The sequence below is a fragment of the Notechis scutatus genome, chromosome 1 (genome assembly GCF_049901735.1).
Source record: "Notechis scutatus isolate UNSWTSFEM ecotype Mainland chromosome 1, rNotScu1.2, whole genome shotgun sequence".
In the NCBI taxonomy this organism is placed as follows: Eukaryota; Metazoa; Chordata; class Lepidosauria; order Squamata; family Elapidae; genus Notechis; species Notechis scutatus.
Window position 1 is genome coordinate 308,041,434 of NC_142009.1, and position 17,176 is coordinate 308,058,609.

General features: G+C 39.8%; 1 protein-coding gene across 1 annotated transcript in view; it reads left to right on the forward strand.

Moving 5' to 3' along the window:
* The window catches only part of AMN (amnion associated transmembrane protein), a 105,125-nt gene that overhangs the window by 30,826 nt on the left and 57,123 nt on the right, over nt 1-17,176 (forward strand). The gene's annotated exons all lie outside the window — the stretch shown is intronic.

Sequence of the window (17,176 nt, forward strand, 5' to 3'; positions counted from 1 at the left end):
CTCAGGAACCCTTTTCAGATGTTATGGCTTAATTAGAGTGGGACGCTTTGAGCCTAGAATATTGAACCTTTTCACAATATTCTAATTTTCTGAGATTGTGGATTTGGGGTTTTCATGAGCTGTAAGCCATAATCATCTCAAGTATGACACATCACGGCTTGAACTATCTTGCTTTGCATGTAATTGGTCTATCTCATATATTAGGTTCACCTTTGAAGTTGCATTACTGAAATGAATGAACTTTTGCACGATATTCTAATTTTTTGAGTTTCACCTGTAAGCTGCTCACAATCTGGAGTGATTCCAGGGACATATAAGCCCAATAAACAAACAAACATCTTCCCATAGTGGCATTCAGTATTGAGCAAGACAGACCAATTATAGATTCCTATATTTCCTAAGTAATATGGACATTCATATTAAATGAACTGCCTTTAATTGGTGCAGTTGATTTCTTGAATTAAAATTATTAGATAGCAAAATTAAGTATTTTTCTTTCATCAAATATTGTTGCATGTTTTAGAATGCTAGAATTTTATACCATACTATTACTATTTTGTTGAATTCTCTTTAGCATTGTGTTGAATAAGACTACACAGTGAATTCACACATTGAACTAAGACTTCATTCATCACATTCATTCACATCCATTCATCACACTCATTTATACAAGATATAATGACTGAATTGACAGAATAGGCTAAGGCAGCGATCACCAACCCTTTTGGATTGGCACTCCAACTGGATGGGGGAGTGGGGAACTGGCCACATGAGTGGCTGGCCAGTGCACATGCATGCAGCTCAACTTGCATGAGGGATAGGCCGGTGTGTACACACGTGATTGCCCATCTACCCACTGGTCGTGCAAGTTGAGCTGCAAGCATATGTGCAAGTTGAGCTGCACACACATGTGCAGTTTGAGCTGTGCATGTATGCGTGCACTCCAGCTAGCCACTCACATGGCCCAATTCCAAATAGGCCACGGCCCAGTAATGGGCTGCAGCCCAGAGGTTGGGGACCCATGGGCTAAGGCACAAATGTGGAAAGTGACACAAAGAAGCACAGTGGGTAAACCCAATTGTAATTGTGTAAGGTTATGACTCCTCAAACCATCTTTCTATATGTGCATTTGTGAAATGTTGGTTAATGAACACCTCTCTTCAATTGTGTATAAAGGAAAATAAAGGAAAACATATATTTGGTCCCAGTTCATGGGTGAGGTGATGCTAACTGCTGATTGCGCAATTACCAGAAAATCTGAGAACATGTGAAAGTCAGAGGAGAAAATAGACTTAAAGGTCATCCTTTCTTAATGAACACAACTGAGACTGGAAACTCCATCACCAGGTGCTAAACAGAAAACCATGTGACTGCAACATGACAACATCACTTCCATTCAGTAATTAAGTGAATCATGTGATCATTAAGCAAGATATCACATGACCACAACTTGCAATTTGACTTCTGCATTCTCCTTAATAACTTAATAACTCTACTTATTAAAAGCCCGTTGTAAAGCACACAAATGGCAATCACAGTGGGAGGCTGCCCACCTGTTGCAAAGCTTTTTATTTTTATTTGCAAAGTTGTAAATTTGAATGGTCACTAAACAAGGTAGTCAATAAGGGAGGATTACCTGTAGTGTTAAAAAATGACTTAAATGTTGCCTGTGTATTTAGAATGCAAAACTTCTTTCCCATACTTGTCCCATCAGTGACTAGCATCTTGAGAAACTGGTCTTCCATATCCTCAGTGCTATTTGCAGTGGAACGGAGATGATTTCTGCAGAGGAAAATGCAGAAGGTATTTCTAACACAAATCCAGGGTGCCTATGTTTTATTCTTAGCTTCCTAATTGGTATAAGAAGATTGCAACACTTGCTTTAGAGTTTCTGTGACTTAGAAGAGAGGTTGATCCTGAAATGCCAACCACACTTCAGAAGCGGTTCAACATAACTGAATGCCTTGCTCAGCTCCTAAGATGACTAGAATGCTTCTCTTGGCTTTTAAAATAGGCAAATGCTGGGTTCAAAAGCAGAGTTCAGATGGACTATACAGGATCATTTGCATTAGGTTAACATGGAATTCAGAGGAAGAAACTTTAAGGTAGGTTGAGGGGATATTTATTCACCTGTTTGTAGAATGTATCATTTATTTTTCATCATGGTAAATAAGAAAAAAAAATACAAGATACAGGTAGTGTTTGATTTATGACCGTTTGTTCAGTGACTATTCAAAGTTACGGTGGCACTGAATGGACTTATAATGGATGCCTGAACTTACAGCGGTTAAAGTGCCCACGTAATGATTAAAAATTGAGCATTTGGCCACTTGACCAGACTTACAACTGCAGGGACACTTCAACTCCTCCCACCAACCAGCCACCCACTCTCTATGCCAGGGGTGGGCAAACTACGGCCCGTGGGCCACATCCGGCCCGTTGGTCTTTTTAATCCGGCCCGCCGAAGATTGGTACAGAATTAAGGTTTGATGTGAATGATTGAATGATTGCATTCATTTGATTTTGACTTGTAATGACAGGCATTTCGACACCAGGTGACGCATTAGGCGCAGTGACTTGATTTTGCGGAGATTTTGCAGTTTTTTATATGTATCGTATCTTGTGCTGACCCGGCCCGTCTGTCAAATTTTAAAAGTCAATGAGGCCCCCGAGCCAAAAAGTTTGCCCACCCCTGCTCTATGCTATATATGAGAGAGAGGGGGGGGAGAGGGAGAGAGGGAGAGGGAGTTTTTTCAAAAGCAAGGAACCCTGCAGAGATCCTGCAGGTGAATTTCGAGTAAGGAGTGCCAAAAGTTGAGAAAGAAAGATTGTGCTTATAACCTCAATGGAGCCTATAATGGACATTGGGTCCAGCCTAACTCCACTTTTCAGAACACATTTACATTATAATTAAAAGTTACAGAGAACTTTGCAGCAGCAGAGTTATTAAACCTCTTGGTTAATGCTCCTATAATCCAGAGTATGCATAAAAAGGAACAGAAATAAACAAGTACACAGATTTAAAAATAATCGATCCTATATCAAAAAGCTAAGCATTTAGACTACGCGAATTTAAAACAGATAAAGGATTTGGGTGAAAATTTGGATTTTGCTTATTTTGAAGTATTTTTGAAATAATTAATTCATAATTAATTAAACAAGTAAACGGTACAGAATTTTGTGGGAAAGTGGGTTCAAGGGCCTGTTGTTAAATTGCATAGACTGTAGAACATGTTAAGTGGGTCCAAAGAGTTAAGAAAATAGAGGAAGTGAAAAGGAAGAGAGAGTCTCCTTTCTAGCTGTTGCTTTCTCTTATTGGATGAATCCCAAGAGAGGGAGAGAAAGATGGCTACTATCACTGAAGCTGTGAAAGAAAGGAAAAGAGGACCACTAGCCACAGCAAAAACCAAAAAAAAAGGTATTACAATAGAGATGCTACCAAGAATTTTGAAGAATGAGGAAGAATGTCATAATGGCAATGGCAATTTTACTGGTTGAAGGATTTGCAAATATGGAAAAGACATTGAATTTTTTTAAAAATGGAAGAATCTGCAATATAAATGATTGGAGGAGTTAAACAAATTGAGGAAAAAGTAGAGGTCCCAGGAAATAAGATGGAAATAACAATCAGAAAAATTAATGAAAGACTGGATGAGGTGTTATTGGAATTAAGAGAGGAAGAAATTTGTCTGAAATTAAGAGTATGATTGGACAACCTGAGTAAGGCATTAAGAAGATGGTTGTTGAAGTTTTAACAGATTGGGAAGGCGAAGATGAGGTTATAGAAGCACACAGGCTGTGTATAATTAACACAAAATATATAAAATTAAAAAAATGTTTTAGGAGCTCTCTCTTAGGAAGAAATATCAAATTATGCAACAATACTTCAACACAAGTTGCATTTGCCCAAGAAACATCTAGTAGATGATTCCCTACAAGGAAGGAATGCAAAATAGATTTCTTTGATCAGAGATAAGATAATAAGTACTTCCGCATAAGATTGAAACCTCTTGATTTCTGACTTGGATGATTTTTGTTTTTGTTAATTAAAAAGGGTTGAATATGAGGAAAGAGGAAATATGTATGAATTTTTAAAGGGTGGAGGAATAAGCTTGTAAACTTCTATTTTCTAATATATCTTTCTTTTTTCTTTCCTGCACTTTTTCTTTCATTTTTTCCCTTAACTTTGTTTTATATTTTTATATTACATTTATTCATGGAAAAAATAATGTATATGCAAACATACACACACACAATCTTTGTCCCTTGTCCGAATGCATATTAGCTTAAAAGCCTTTATTCAGTCTTACTTCTCTGTTCAAGGTAGAAGCTAGACCACCAAAAATCATTTGTAGATTGTATAGGATCAGGGGTGGGATTCAAATTTTTAACAACCAGTTATGTGGGTGTGGCTTAGGTGGTAGGCGTGGCTTGGTGGTCATGTGACTGGGTGGACATGGCTTGGTGGTCATGTTATTGGCTGGGTGTGGCCAACTCAATATCACTCACATCGAGGCACGTATCTCCTCGCCTGGTCTCTCATGACTGTGGGGATGCTGCAACAGTCGTAAGTGTGAAAAATGGTCCTAAGTCACTTTCTTCAGTGCCATTGTAACTTTGAATGGTCACTCCACACAAGCAAAGTACCAGCAAAGGAGGGAAAAAAAACTCCAGAGACGTTCCTGAGACAGGAAGTCTAGTCTTGCCAAGAATGTAATAAGGGTTAACGGAGAGGCAGTTTCTGTAAGCAACGCCAGAATGTTTCCTTTCTGCCTTCCTTACAGGATTAGGCCAGTAATTTCTTCTAACAACTGGTTCTCTGAACTGCTTAGAATGTTAACAACCGGTTCTAGCGAATAGGTGCGAACTGGTAGAATCCCACCCCTGTATAGGATACACTGTATATGTTAGTACAGTCCTGTTGAGTGTATGTTAGAAACATATTGGCCTCCAGTCTAACTCCTTCAAAACGGATATAATTTTGGTGGTAGACTTTCTTAATACCAGCTTAACAATGGCATCTTGCCTTAGCTACAGCCATCTTAAAGATAATACCGCATTAAATCTCCCAACTCACGTGAACATTTTCACCTAATTAAGTGCTAGACAGCCAGTTTGATGTAAGTTTAATCAGTTTATAATTAAGTCATCAGACTAGATTAGAGACCATGAATTCTAGTCCTGTCCGAAGCACCAAGCCAGCCAGGTAACCTTGAGCCAGTCACTGTCTCCAAGCCATAGGAAGGATGTATTGATAAACCACTTCTGAAAACTTGCCAAGAAAACTGCTGGAACTTGTCTAGGCAGTCAACACCGACTCAATGGCACACACATGGAAAAATGCTGGCAAAACGATGAGGGCAAGGGACAACAAATTAATTTGAACTTACAGTTTTTGTTTTTGTTTTTTTAATTGCAGAGATCATTCATAGTGCAGACTAATTAGGAGCCTTGTTTCTCCATTGCCTAGCAACTGCATGGAGTTAAAAGAATCTGAACTGGGTATCTTGTGTGCACTAAAGAAAAAAGGCAGGCATGTTGCATCTTTTCATACACATATATATGTATGTTTGAGAGGCTCTGCATGTATGTGTCTCTCTATAGTATCTCTTTATCTATATCTATCTATCTATCTATCTATCTATCTATCTATCTATCATCTATCTATCTATCATCTATGTATCTGTCTGTCTATCTATCTATCTATCTATCTATCTATCTATCTATCTATCTATCATCTATCTATCTTTCTATCTTTCTATCTATCTTTCTATCTTTCTATCTATCATCTGTTGCTTTCAAGCCTATTCCAATCTGAAAACAATTTGTTGGTTTGGAATTCTTTGGTCTGTTTTATTTCTGTACTATGTAAAAGGAATTCTTTGAATAGCTGCAAAATATGTTTTATTAATTAAAAGCAGTCTACGAAGACAATCGTCTAATGAGAATTCAGATTTATGGGATAACTGTTTAGCAAAATAATAAATGAATGCTGAGGAGCCAAATGAATTCTTCTGCTCATCTAGTACAGGAAAAATTAGCAAGGAACAAAGCATCCTGATAAATTTAATAGAGAGAGATTCCTGTAGGCCCATCAGAGAAGGAGAAGGATGCTTCCAGTGCTCAACTTAAATAAACAGTCTTACATTTCGGTATACATTTCCAATTCAACTGGGAGGACAATTTCTCATTTGGTGATTCATGAAGATTTCTTCCCATCTAGAAGGTCCTGTGAGGTTTGTCCAAAAATTGGTCTTTGTCCAGGGATTGTAAATAACTCAGCTCAACTTGCGGGTTGGCAGTCCTCCCCCATCATTTCCCTTGAGCCACCTCCTATCCTATTTAAAGTCCTATCCTTCTGAGAAAACTTCCTGGAAATGATGCTTCCCAGTTATTAGCCTGGAAACTAACATAAATGTGACAACTCTACACCCACACATGAGAAATTCACTTATTTCGCTTCCTGCTTTTTGAGGGGAAAAAAACCAAGTTACTTTCTATATTATTGAATGCTGACTACATGGACGTGCCTATATAGTCTCCAACAGTGGTGTTCAGTTTTGATGGCCAGTCTCTTTTTTAATGTTTGAAAAATGCCAAAGAATAATTCTTTACAGCACCGGAATGGGACAACTCACCACTGTCAATTCGCCATGGCCAATGGCCAACTCACCTTGGCCAATTCACCATAGTACAATTTGCCATAGCCAACTAACTAAATGAATTTCAACAGAACCATGGCCAATAATAATAAAATAAAAAAGTCAATACAGAAATATAAGAGTCACAATAATTTCAACAAAAATGTGGTCACCAGCAATAAAAGTAACTGAATGAAATGGTTAATACAAAGTTGAATAGTCCCACGAGGAGTTGGCCATGGTGAGTTGGCTGCAGCAAGTTGTCCTAGACCTTTGCAGCACTAATCTGAATATTAGTGCCAGGATGGAAATGAGGACTTCAGGGTCTTAGTTTAGCTTTGGAAGCCAGCAGTTTGTGCTCTGTCCATTCATATGGCTATTGGATTTTCTAGTGGTAGAGAGAGACTGGGGGTGAGGGAGGACCTGCATTTTTAGAGTCTGATGAAAGGGAGATCCTGTGCCATGGAAGAGGCCCCAATTTCCTCCTTTAGGGAGCAGCTACAATTCATCTATTCTGCTCTTCTCTGAAGTGCAGTCTTGCCAATAATTTTTGTACCATCTTATAACATAGAGTTTTAAAGATAATACTGCTTGTACTATAGCAAAAAGTGGATTTATCATTGCAAGGGATGGGTTTGTGTACATGAAAGGTGGGACTTAGTTGTCACTGCTTTCTCCCGAGTGGACAGAAAAAAAAAAGAGATGGCGGTCATATAAATAGAGAGTATTTCTGCTCTAAAACTTCCCTCCTTCAAGCTTGATTAATATGTCATTTAGCAATAGCAATGCTCCCAGGAAAATGAACATCAATTTCACTACTGGCAATAACCCAGTGGCAAGAAGACTGTTCCATCAGGTTGAGTAAAAAAATAAACGAGAGCCAAAAACTTAATCAAGCTGCCTAATGGCATACATTTCCAGAAGTACTTTTGTGAAAATGCAGAAATTTTTCACTGGCATTCAGTGCAAAGGAAAACAAAAGTCTTTGCTGAAAACAATAAATGGAAGCAACCTAATTTAAGGGTTTTGGTTCTGGGGATGGGGCTGCCATTGAATAAGGGATGGAGACAGGCCATAATAGGTGGTGTCAGGCATTGTTATGGAAAGCATGGATGACCTTGGTGAATGACAAGAGATGCTGCCTAGGAAATAACCAGACGAGAGAGGCAGGAGCTCCCAGTAATTTAAATGGTCAGAGAAAGAATTAGGACCTACCCTAAAGAATCAAGCAGTTAAAATGGCGGTGAGAAGTTTGTACTTTCAGACTCTGTTAATATAGCCATACAATAAGGTAGAATTAGTCGTGTTTCCTTCTCTGACAGGCATGGGGAGACATGGTGAGGGAATGGGTTGCCCTCAGGGAACATGGAACTCTTGCCTCTCATATGAGTTTTACATTCCAGCTACTTGGTCTTAACCTTGGTATCCTATCAGCAGATCTTCATTAGTCCTGTTCTCAGGCTGCTAGAACTGAATGCCATGTCAGTCTGTAATAAGGCCTCCTTCTCCAGTGATGTAATAATTGATTAAAGGGCTGGACTGGCATGTATTACCAAGACCTGGCTAGATCGGGAAGGGGAGGTTATTCTTTCCAAATATACCCGGCTGGGTTTCGAATGTGACATCAGCTAAGACTCCATGGCAGAGATAGGAGTGTGGCGATAGTCATTCCAGAGTCTCTTATACCTTTCAGGGGTACTGCATTACAGATCAGTGGATATGAGACCCTGTTCATTAAGTTGTGTTCTAGGGATCAGTTGGAATTGCTGCTTCTGTACTAACCTTCCCTGCTGCATTTTGACCTCCCTGTCTGAGCATTTTGACTTCATCTCAGGTTGGCAGTGGAATTTCCCAAGCTTATGGTCATGGGAGATTTCAGCTGCCTTCCCTAGCAGAGTGGTCTCAGAAATTTATGGCCATTATGACAATCATGGTCTTAGCACAGGTCACCCAGAGCCTGATGTAGGACAGTGGATGTACTCCAAATCTGGTGTTGCTGTCAAAGTATTGGCTATGTGATCTGAAACTGGGGAAGCTTTTAGAGATGCCCTATTCTTGGCCCCTGCTATGTAGGGTGTGGCCTTCTCTCCTTTCCTCTTTAATATATATATGAGGTTGCTGGGTAGGCCCATCATTGCCATGACATAAGGTGTCATCAGTATACTGATGATACCCAATTATATATATCTTGTTAAGGTATAGATATTTAAGACCTGACTAGCAGCTGTAAAGCTGATGCAATATAAGGCTGATGCAATGTAAAACAGATGCAATGAAGATGAATCAGCATTGGTATTGCCTTTTTAAGACTATGTATGGGTTTACCTTTACTTTACTTCTTTAAGAGGTGTTTATACTGTATAAAGACAGCCATTAGAGGGCATGTTCTCTCTCCTTGTGTCCTGTCTTCACTGCAGAGTTCTCCATGTTGAGTTAAGAAGATTGATTGCTTGTCAGGTATTTGCCTACCATGTATATTTCTGCATATGTCTTGTATATAAACCACTGTTAAACGTCTAAGTCTTTGTGTGCTGTGTTTCACTCCTGGCTTCTCTCATAATAGTAGTCATGCTGCAAACACTCTGATATACCCTGGTGAATTAAATAATGCTGTGAAGATCTTATTCTGATGCCTGGAGGTTGTTGGGTCTGGATGGGGCACAACAGGCTTCAGCTGAACCCTGGAAAGACCATCCCTCTTGATGTTCTGGAAGTCCCCCTATGACCTGGTTATGTCACTAGACTTGGGACATCCAAGTCTAGTGGCCCCCAAACCTACAGCCTCCAAACCTACAGCCACACAGTCTTCCCAGGGTTCAGCCAAAGTCTATTGTTCCCCATCCAGACCAGGAACCCAAGACATATATAGATGGTTCCTCTACTGAGATGGCTACACTCATGCTGTCTTTCTCCAAGGTTTGTATATCTTGTCTTAATAATATTTAACCTTTATTGCCAATGTTTTTATCCTGATTGTTTTTATATGCCTTGTTTTATCTGACAGTTGTAGGTCTCCCAGAATAACTTTTTAATGAAATGTGCAGTCATGTAAATTTAACAATAAATAAAAATTAATTAACCCTGATATAGTCTTAGAGACACAACTGACACCACTTTTGTAGCATTCATCTGTGGCTGGATAGATGGCAGTCATATATAAAAAACAGAGAGCTTGAACTCAGGCACAGTAGACGAATACAGAAAATCACATGATTTTGATACATTTTAATCTATAGTGTTCATCGTAATTGTGTGTGTAACACACACACACACATTTATAACTATGCATAGCATTCTACCAAATTTATTGGAACCAGTGTGCATGCAATTGCGTGCAGAGTTACTATGTATAGCCTCCATTAAACATAATGATGTTTACTGCCAACTGCATAGGCTTCATTTGTGAAATGTGCTGCTTTTTAACATTTTTTTGCCAATGAAGTGTTACTATATAAAATGCTTCTCTATCTAAGACAGAGGAACAATTAACCACTTTCATGCTTAACTATTTTCCTTAGTCATTGATAACTTCCTTGCTGATAGGAGAAGGAACAAAAATAAAATCTGATTCTAGAGTAGGTAAACCTTGTTATAGTTACACCTACAATCTGGCAGCCAGTTGATTCTTGGATGCAGATAGCAATAGCACTTAGACTTATATACTGCTTTATAATGCTTTTGAGCTTTCTCTAAGTGGTTTTACATATTGCCCCCAACAATCTGGGTCCTTATTTATGTCTGCAAAAAAAAAGAAGAAGCAAGCTCAGAGACAACCAAGGACTCCTCATATCCCAGCAACATCCTGATTACCTTGTGATAATCCACCACTGCTGCAGTTAGGAAAGTTCATGATCACATTATTAGTCAGGAAGCCCTGTTACTTTTGGTATATACAGACCTGCCTATCAGTAGGTTTCTAGGCCCAATTCTGAGGGCTGATTCTCACCTAGAATGATCTTGGTTTAGGCCTTTTAAGGAATGATCTATGGTTGGGTAACCTGACTGATCATGTGGCATCAAGTCAGTGCTGACTCTTAGCAACCACATAGATTTTCTCCTGCACAATCTGTGCCTAGCCTATTCTTTCAAATCTCTCAATGCATTCATCTCCACTGTAACTGGGTTCATCTACCTTGTGGCTAGGTGTCTTTTTCTTTTTTCCTTTCACCGTTCCCAGCTTTAGAGTCTTCTCCAGAGAGTTAAGGATAATTATAGTCATCATTTGTTCTTCGAATGAGAAACCTGGGTTGATTTATTTGTTGATCCATTTGTTTCTTTGGTATTCTCAGAAGTCTTCTCCAACACTAAAGTTCAGATGTGTCAAAAAACAACAACAAAAAAACAACCCAGATAGAGCAATCAGCCTTAGAACTAAGAATGAAGATACATATTCCTAGGGATTTGGGTAGTTTAGAAATAGGAAATATATTGTAAGGATAGATAAGCAAACAAACAAACAAGCAAACAAATAAATTGAAATGATACACAGGTTTTGCTGTTATTCTGATGCTTTTACCTGTCAGCAAAGCACGCTCTGAAGGAAGAGAAACAAAGGCAGATAAATTAAAGAATGGCTTTCTTTTCAACTTCTCTGCAATTACAACTATGAAGAGAGGACCATTTCATGCCTTGATATTGAAGCAGAACAGGCAATCCAAACACAAATATCTGCAGGTATTAGTATACTCAATAGAGTTATAAGAGAAAGGACACATAAACAGTGTAAAAAGATAGGCGCCAGGAACAGATACAGAGTTTAAGACCCTTCAAGAATGCAAGGAATGTAGAAGCTAATTGCATCTCTAGAAAAGCATGTATTCCATAAAAAGAGGATTCTTGCAAAGAAAGCAAAGTCCCCTTAATCTTCCAGGGGAGGGAGATCTTCCCTTGACATTTTATTCCATAAAAATTTTATTCCATAAAAAGAGGATTCTTGCAAAGAAAGCAAAGTCCCCTTAATCTCCCAGGGGAGGGAGATCTTCCCTTGACATTTGAAGCATACGGGCAGAATCATACCTGGCAATGTGTCCAGTGCAAGTCTATGTAGACCATTCGAGGTGAGAATCAGCCCTCAGAATTGGGCCTAGAAACCTACTGACAGGCAGGGCTGTATACACCAAAAGTAACAGGCCTTCCTAATAATGTGGTCATGACCTTTACTAACTGCAGCAGCCGGGTCATCTTCAAAGGTGATGTATTATCACAAGGTAATTAGGATGACTGTTGCTGGAATATGAGGAGTCCTTGATGCTCTCTAGTGACCAGCACAGATGATGTTACCTAGTTTGGATAATGAAACATCTGTAAGGAAACAAGCAAGCTCAGAGAGCACCAAGGATTCCTCATGTCAACCCTGAGCTATAAATATTCTCCTTTATTAGTGTTACTGGGATACCGTAGTCTAGATGGGCCCCAACTGGTATAACAGCAAAAGCTGTTAAAGATCCCTCTGCTCGATTTGCAGGAGCCATGAGTTCAAAAGGACCTCATATTGTTTTAGGGGAGCAAAACCTCACAAAAGAACAAATGGAATAGCAATAGCAGTTAGACTTATATACCACTTTACAGTGCTTTTCAGCCCTCTCTAAGTGGTTTACAGAGTCAGCATATTGCCCCCAACAATTTGGGTCCTCATTTTACCCACTTCGGAAGGATGGAAGGCTGAGTCAACCTTGAGCCTGGTGAGATTTGAACTGCCAAATTACAGGCAGCCAGCAGTCAGCAGACGTAGCCTGAAGTATTGCACTCTAACCACTATGCCACCGTGGCTCAATAGAATAGATGTTAATAGATAAGCCTGATATTTATAGACATACATTCATTCTGCCTTAACACAACGTATTCTGAGTTTTTTCTTCCTTATCTTAAGGTTGTAGGTTTATGTATCTGCAGCATCTCCACTGACCCAGTTCTAAAACTAGGTGTTCTGTGCTTGACCTAGGGCAGTGGTAGCTAACCTTTTTGGGCTCCTGTGCCAAAAATTGTGCATTGTGCTGATCGTTGCATGCTCACACCTATGCCACCACCCACCAGATGCACTGCACCTCTGGGCCCTCTGGCCCGCCTCCAGTATCCTTGTCACGCTGCCTGTACTGGTTGGCACAATGTACCACACGTGCCATTGGTTCACCATCACAGACCTAGGGTGATAATCTATAGGTTGAATATCCTCATTGTATTGATGGTCCTTGCCCCAAATTGATGGATGACTTCTTCCAGTTGTCTCAAATATATGTTAAACAGTATAGATAGTATAGAGCAGTAACTATAGTACCCCACACTGGAACACCCAAGGGCTCAGCTATCATTTCCATGACCAACACATGCTCAGAGTGGAATCACTTTAAAATAGTGCCAATTCTCAATCCCTGCAGGATGGTGGTAGTACTGGAAGGCTTTAAAAGATCCAAGAGATCTGACCTTCCCTCATCCAGTTCTGATGACAGTTAACTGTTAGAGCAGCTAGTACTGGTTTTGCCCCATGATGGTCCTAAAACCAATGCTCCAAATAATCTACTTCCTCTAGAATATTCCACAACTGAATCTCCATCATCTTCTCAATACTTTTCTTACAGGGGAGGTTGGAGGCAAAATGAAAGTTACCAAGGAACTAAGTAAAGTGAAGTATAACCTGAAATTTTGAAGTCTGAAAAGTAGCCAAAAAGTGCTTCAGGATCAGTCCAAACTTCCATCAAATTCAGCATCTAGTTTCCCACTCACAGTACGAATGCAGCAGTTCCCCCTGCTGGTAGCAACTAGTATTTAAAGTTGTGTCACCTGTACACCTGCACTTTCAACCTTTAAGTGTGCTTTTAATCAAACCGTTTTTGTGTGAAATGAAAGTATCTATGCTACTGTGGTTGTTGGTTGTGTCGCTTTTATGTCTTTTTCAGGTAACCCGCTCCACATGGTTAGTAACCAGATGTAATAGAAATAAATAGAAGACCTACAAAGATGATTAGGGGGCTGGAGGCTAAAGCATATGATGAACAGTTGCAAGAACTGGGTATGTCTAGTCTAACAGAGAAGGGCTAGGGGTTACATAATTGTAGTCTTCCAGTATCTGAGGGGTTGTCACAGAGAAGAGGGAGGTCAATCTATTCTCCAAAACACCTGAGGGCAGGACAAGTAAAGATCCATTCTATAACTAAGGAGACATTTCCTGACAGTGAGAACAATTAACGAGTGGAATAGCTTGCCTTCAAAAGTTGTGGGTGCTCCATCACTGAAGGTTTTAATGAAGAGATTGGACAGTCATTTGTTCAAAATGATATAAGGTCTCCTGCTTGAGCAAAGATTTGGACTAGATTACAGGGTCTTCAACCTTGGCAACTTTAAGACTTGTGGACTTCAATTCTGGGAGTTGAAGTCCACAGGTCTTAAAGTTGCCAAGGTTGGAGACCCCTGGACCAGAAGACCTCCAAGGTCCCTTCAAACTCTCTTATTCTGTATTCTATATCCTTCACTATTTATTTCTGTTTTCTAAACTACTGAAGTGTACACATAATTCTGACTGGAAGTGGAAACGTGTAGGTCTCCAGGGGTTATTGAATTCCAACTTCCACCAAATCTATTTAGAATGGTCAAGGAACAGATATCAAAGCGTTATAATGTAACAACACAATTTATTAACTTCTGGCACACAATGAATACTTATTCAAAACTGTTCTCCTCTGTCTTTGAAGGGAGATTCATGCCACCATTTATAAAGTGCAATGTGACTTTTCTGCTCATTTTTCATCAGCGCTCAAGGAGGAGCAAGATAAGCCCATTGTTTGGATATAGTGATAAATCAGAATTACAGAGGATTCTGGCTGTTGTTTCACAACTGGGCATGTTTGTTGATGCTTTCTGTTCACTGTCGCTTGACTCTTCTTTCCGATGGGAGCAACTTAATCAACCACAAATGAACCAAGAAGCAACAATCCTATGTCAAATCCAGACTAAATCACAAACTGAAAACAAACTTAGTGTTTAGACCAAACAGACGAGGAATCCAAAATGTAATGCAACATGAAATGCAGAGGTGGTATTCAGCAGGTTCTGACCAGTTCTGGAGAACCGGTAGCAGAAATTTTGAATAGTTTGGAGAACCAGCAAATACCACCTCTGACTGGCCCCGCCCCATCTATTATCTGCCTCACGAGTCCCAGCTGATCGGCTGGGTCTTCTTTGTTACCCTGCACAAGAGAACGGAACTGGAAAGCAAATTAGTGGGTGGGGAGGGAATGGGGATTTGCAGTATCCTTCCCTGCTACACCCACCAAGCCATGCCATGACTACCAAGCCATGCCACATCCACCAAGCCACGCCTACAGAACTGGTAGTAAAGAAGTTTGAATCCCACCACTGATGAAATGATAGCTTCTTACCTTGTATTTTTAGTTACTCAAATAGCATGACCAAGCAGGGTGTACCAGTTTGTAAAAATAAGCTCAAATTTTCAACAATTCTGATTCATTGTTTATATTTAAAGGCAAGTACTAGAATGGTAATGAGCATAGTAATTTGAATTTTAGCCGCATAAAGGGGTGTTTGTAACATCCGGCTTTACCTTGTGGTGTCTCATCTATCTCATAAACATGTGTGTGTGAATGGATTTTTCAAGAATCTAGCTTTTGTCTTTACCACTGATAAAATCTGCATTACTTGGCTTCACTGTCAGATTTCAATACTGATATCAATTTAGAGAGATAATTAAAAAGGCTCCCAGGCCAAGTGCATATGATGGTCCTAAACCAATGCTCCAAATAATCTACTTCCTCTAGAATATTCCACAACTGAATCTCCATCATCTTCTCAATACTTTTCTTACAGGAGGTTGGAGGCAAAATGAAAGTTACCAAGGAACTAAGTAAAGTGAAGTATAACCTGAAATTTTGAAGTCTGAAAAGTAGCCAAAAAGTGCTTCAGGATCAGTCCAAACTTCCATCAAATTCAGCATCTAGTTTCCCACCACAGTACGAATGCAGCAGTTCCCCTGCTGGTAGCAACTAGTATTTAAAGTTGTGTCACCTGTACACCTGCACTTTCAACCTTTAAGTGTGCTTTTAATCAAACTGTTTTTGTGTGAAATGAAAGTATCTATGCTACTGTGTTGTTGGTTGTGTCGCTTTTATGTCTTTTTTTCAGGTAACCCGCTCCACATGGTTAGTAACCAGATGTAATAGAAATAAATAGAAGACCTACAAAGATGATTAGGGGGCTGGAGGCTAAAGCATATGATGAACAGTTGCAAGAACTGGGTATGTCTAGTCTAACAGAGAAGGGCTAGGGGTTACATAATTGTAGTCTTCCAGTATCTGAGGGGTTGTCACAGAGAAGAGGGAGGTCAATCTATTCTCCAAAACACCTGAGGGCAGGACAAGTAAAGATCCATTCTATAACTAAGGAGACATTTCTGACAGTGAGAACAATTAACCGGTGGAATAGCTTGCCTTCAAAAGTTGTGGGTGCTCCATCACTGAAGGTTTTAATGAAGAGATTGGACAGTCATTTGTTCAAAATGATATAAGGTCTCCTGCTTGAGCAAAGATTTGGACTAGATTACAGGGGTCTCCAACCTTGGCAACTTTAAGACTTGTGGACTTCAATTCTGGGAGTTGAAGTCCACAGGTCTTAAAGTTGCCAAGGTTGGAGACCCCTGGACCAGAAGACCTCCAAGGTCCCTTCAAACTCTCTTATTCTGTATTCTATATCCTTCACTATTTATTTCTGTTTTCTAAACTACTGAAGTGTACACATAATTCTGACTGGAAGTGGGAAACGTGTAGGTCTCCAGGGGTTATTGAATTCCAACTTCCACCAAATCTATTTAGAATGGTCAAGGAACAGATATCAAAGCGTTATAATGTAACAACACAATTTATTAACTTCTGGCACACAATGAATACTTATTCAAAAACTGTTCTCCTCTGTCTTTGAAGGAGATTCATGCCACCATTTATAAAGTGCAATGTGACTTTTCTGCTCATTTTTCATCAGCGCTCAAGGAGGAGCAAGATAAGCCCATTGTTTGGATATAGTGATAAATCAGAATTACAGAGGATTCTGGCTGTTGTTTCACAACTGGGCATGTTTGTTGATGCTTTCTGTTCACTGTCGTTTGACTCTTCTTTCCGATGGGAGCAACTTAATCAACCACAAATGAACCAAGAAGCAACAATCCTATGTCAAATCCAGACTAAATCACAAACTGAAAACAAACTTAGTGTTTAGACCAAACAGACGAGGAATCCAAAATGTAATGCAACATGAAATGCAGAGGTGGTATTCAGCAGGTTCTGACCAGTTCTGGAGAACCGGTAGCAGAAATTTTGAATAGTTTGGAGAACCAGCAAATACCACCTCTGACTGGCCCCGCCCCCATCTATTATCTGCCTCACGAGTCCCAGCTGATCGGCTGGGTCTTCTTTTGTTACCCTGCACAAGAGAACGGAACTGGAAAGCAAATTAGTGGGTGGGGAGGGAATGGGGATTTTGCAGTATCCTTCCCCTGCTACACCCACCAAGCCATGCCATGACTACCAAGCCAT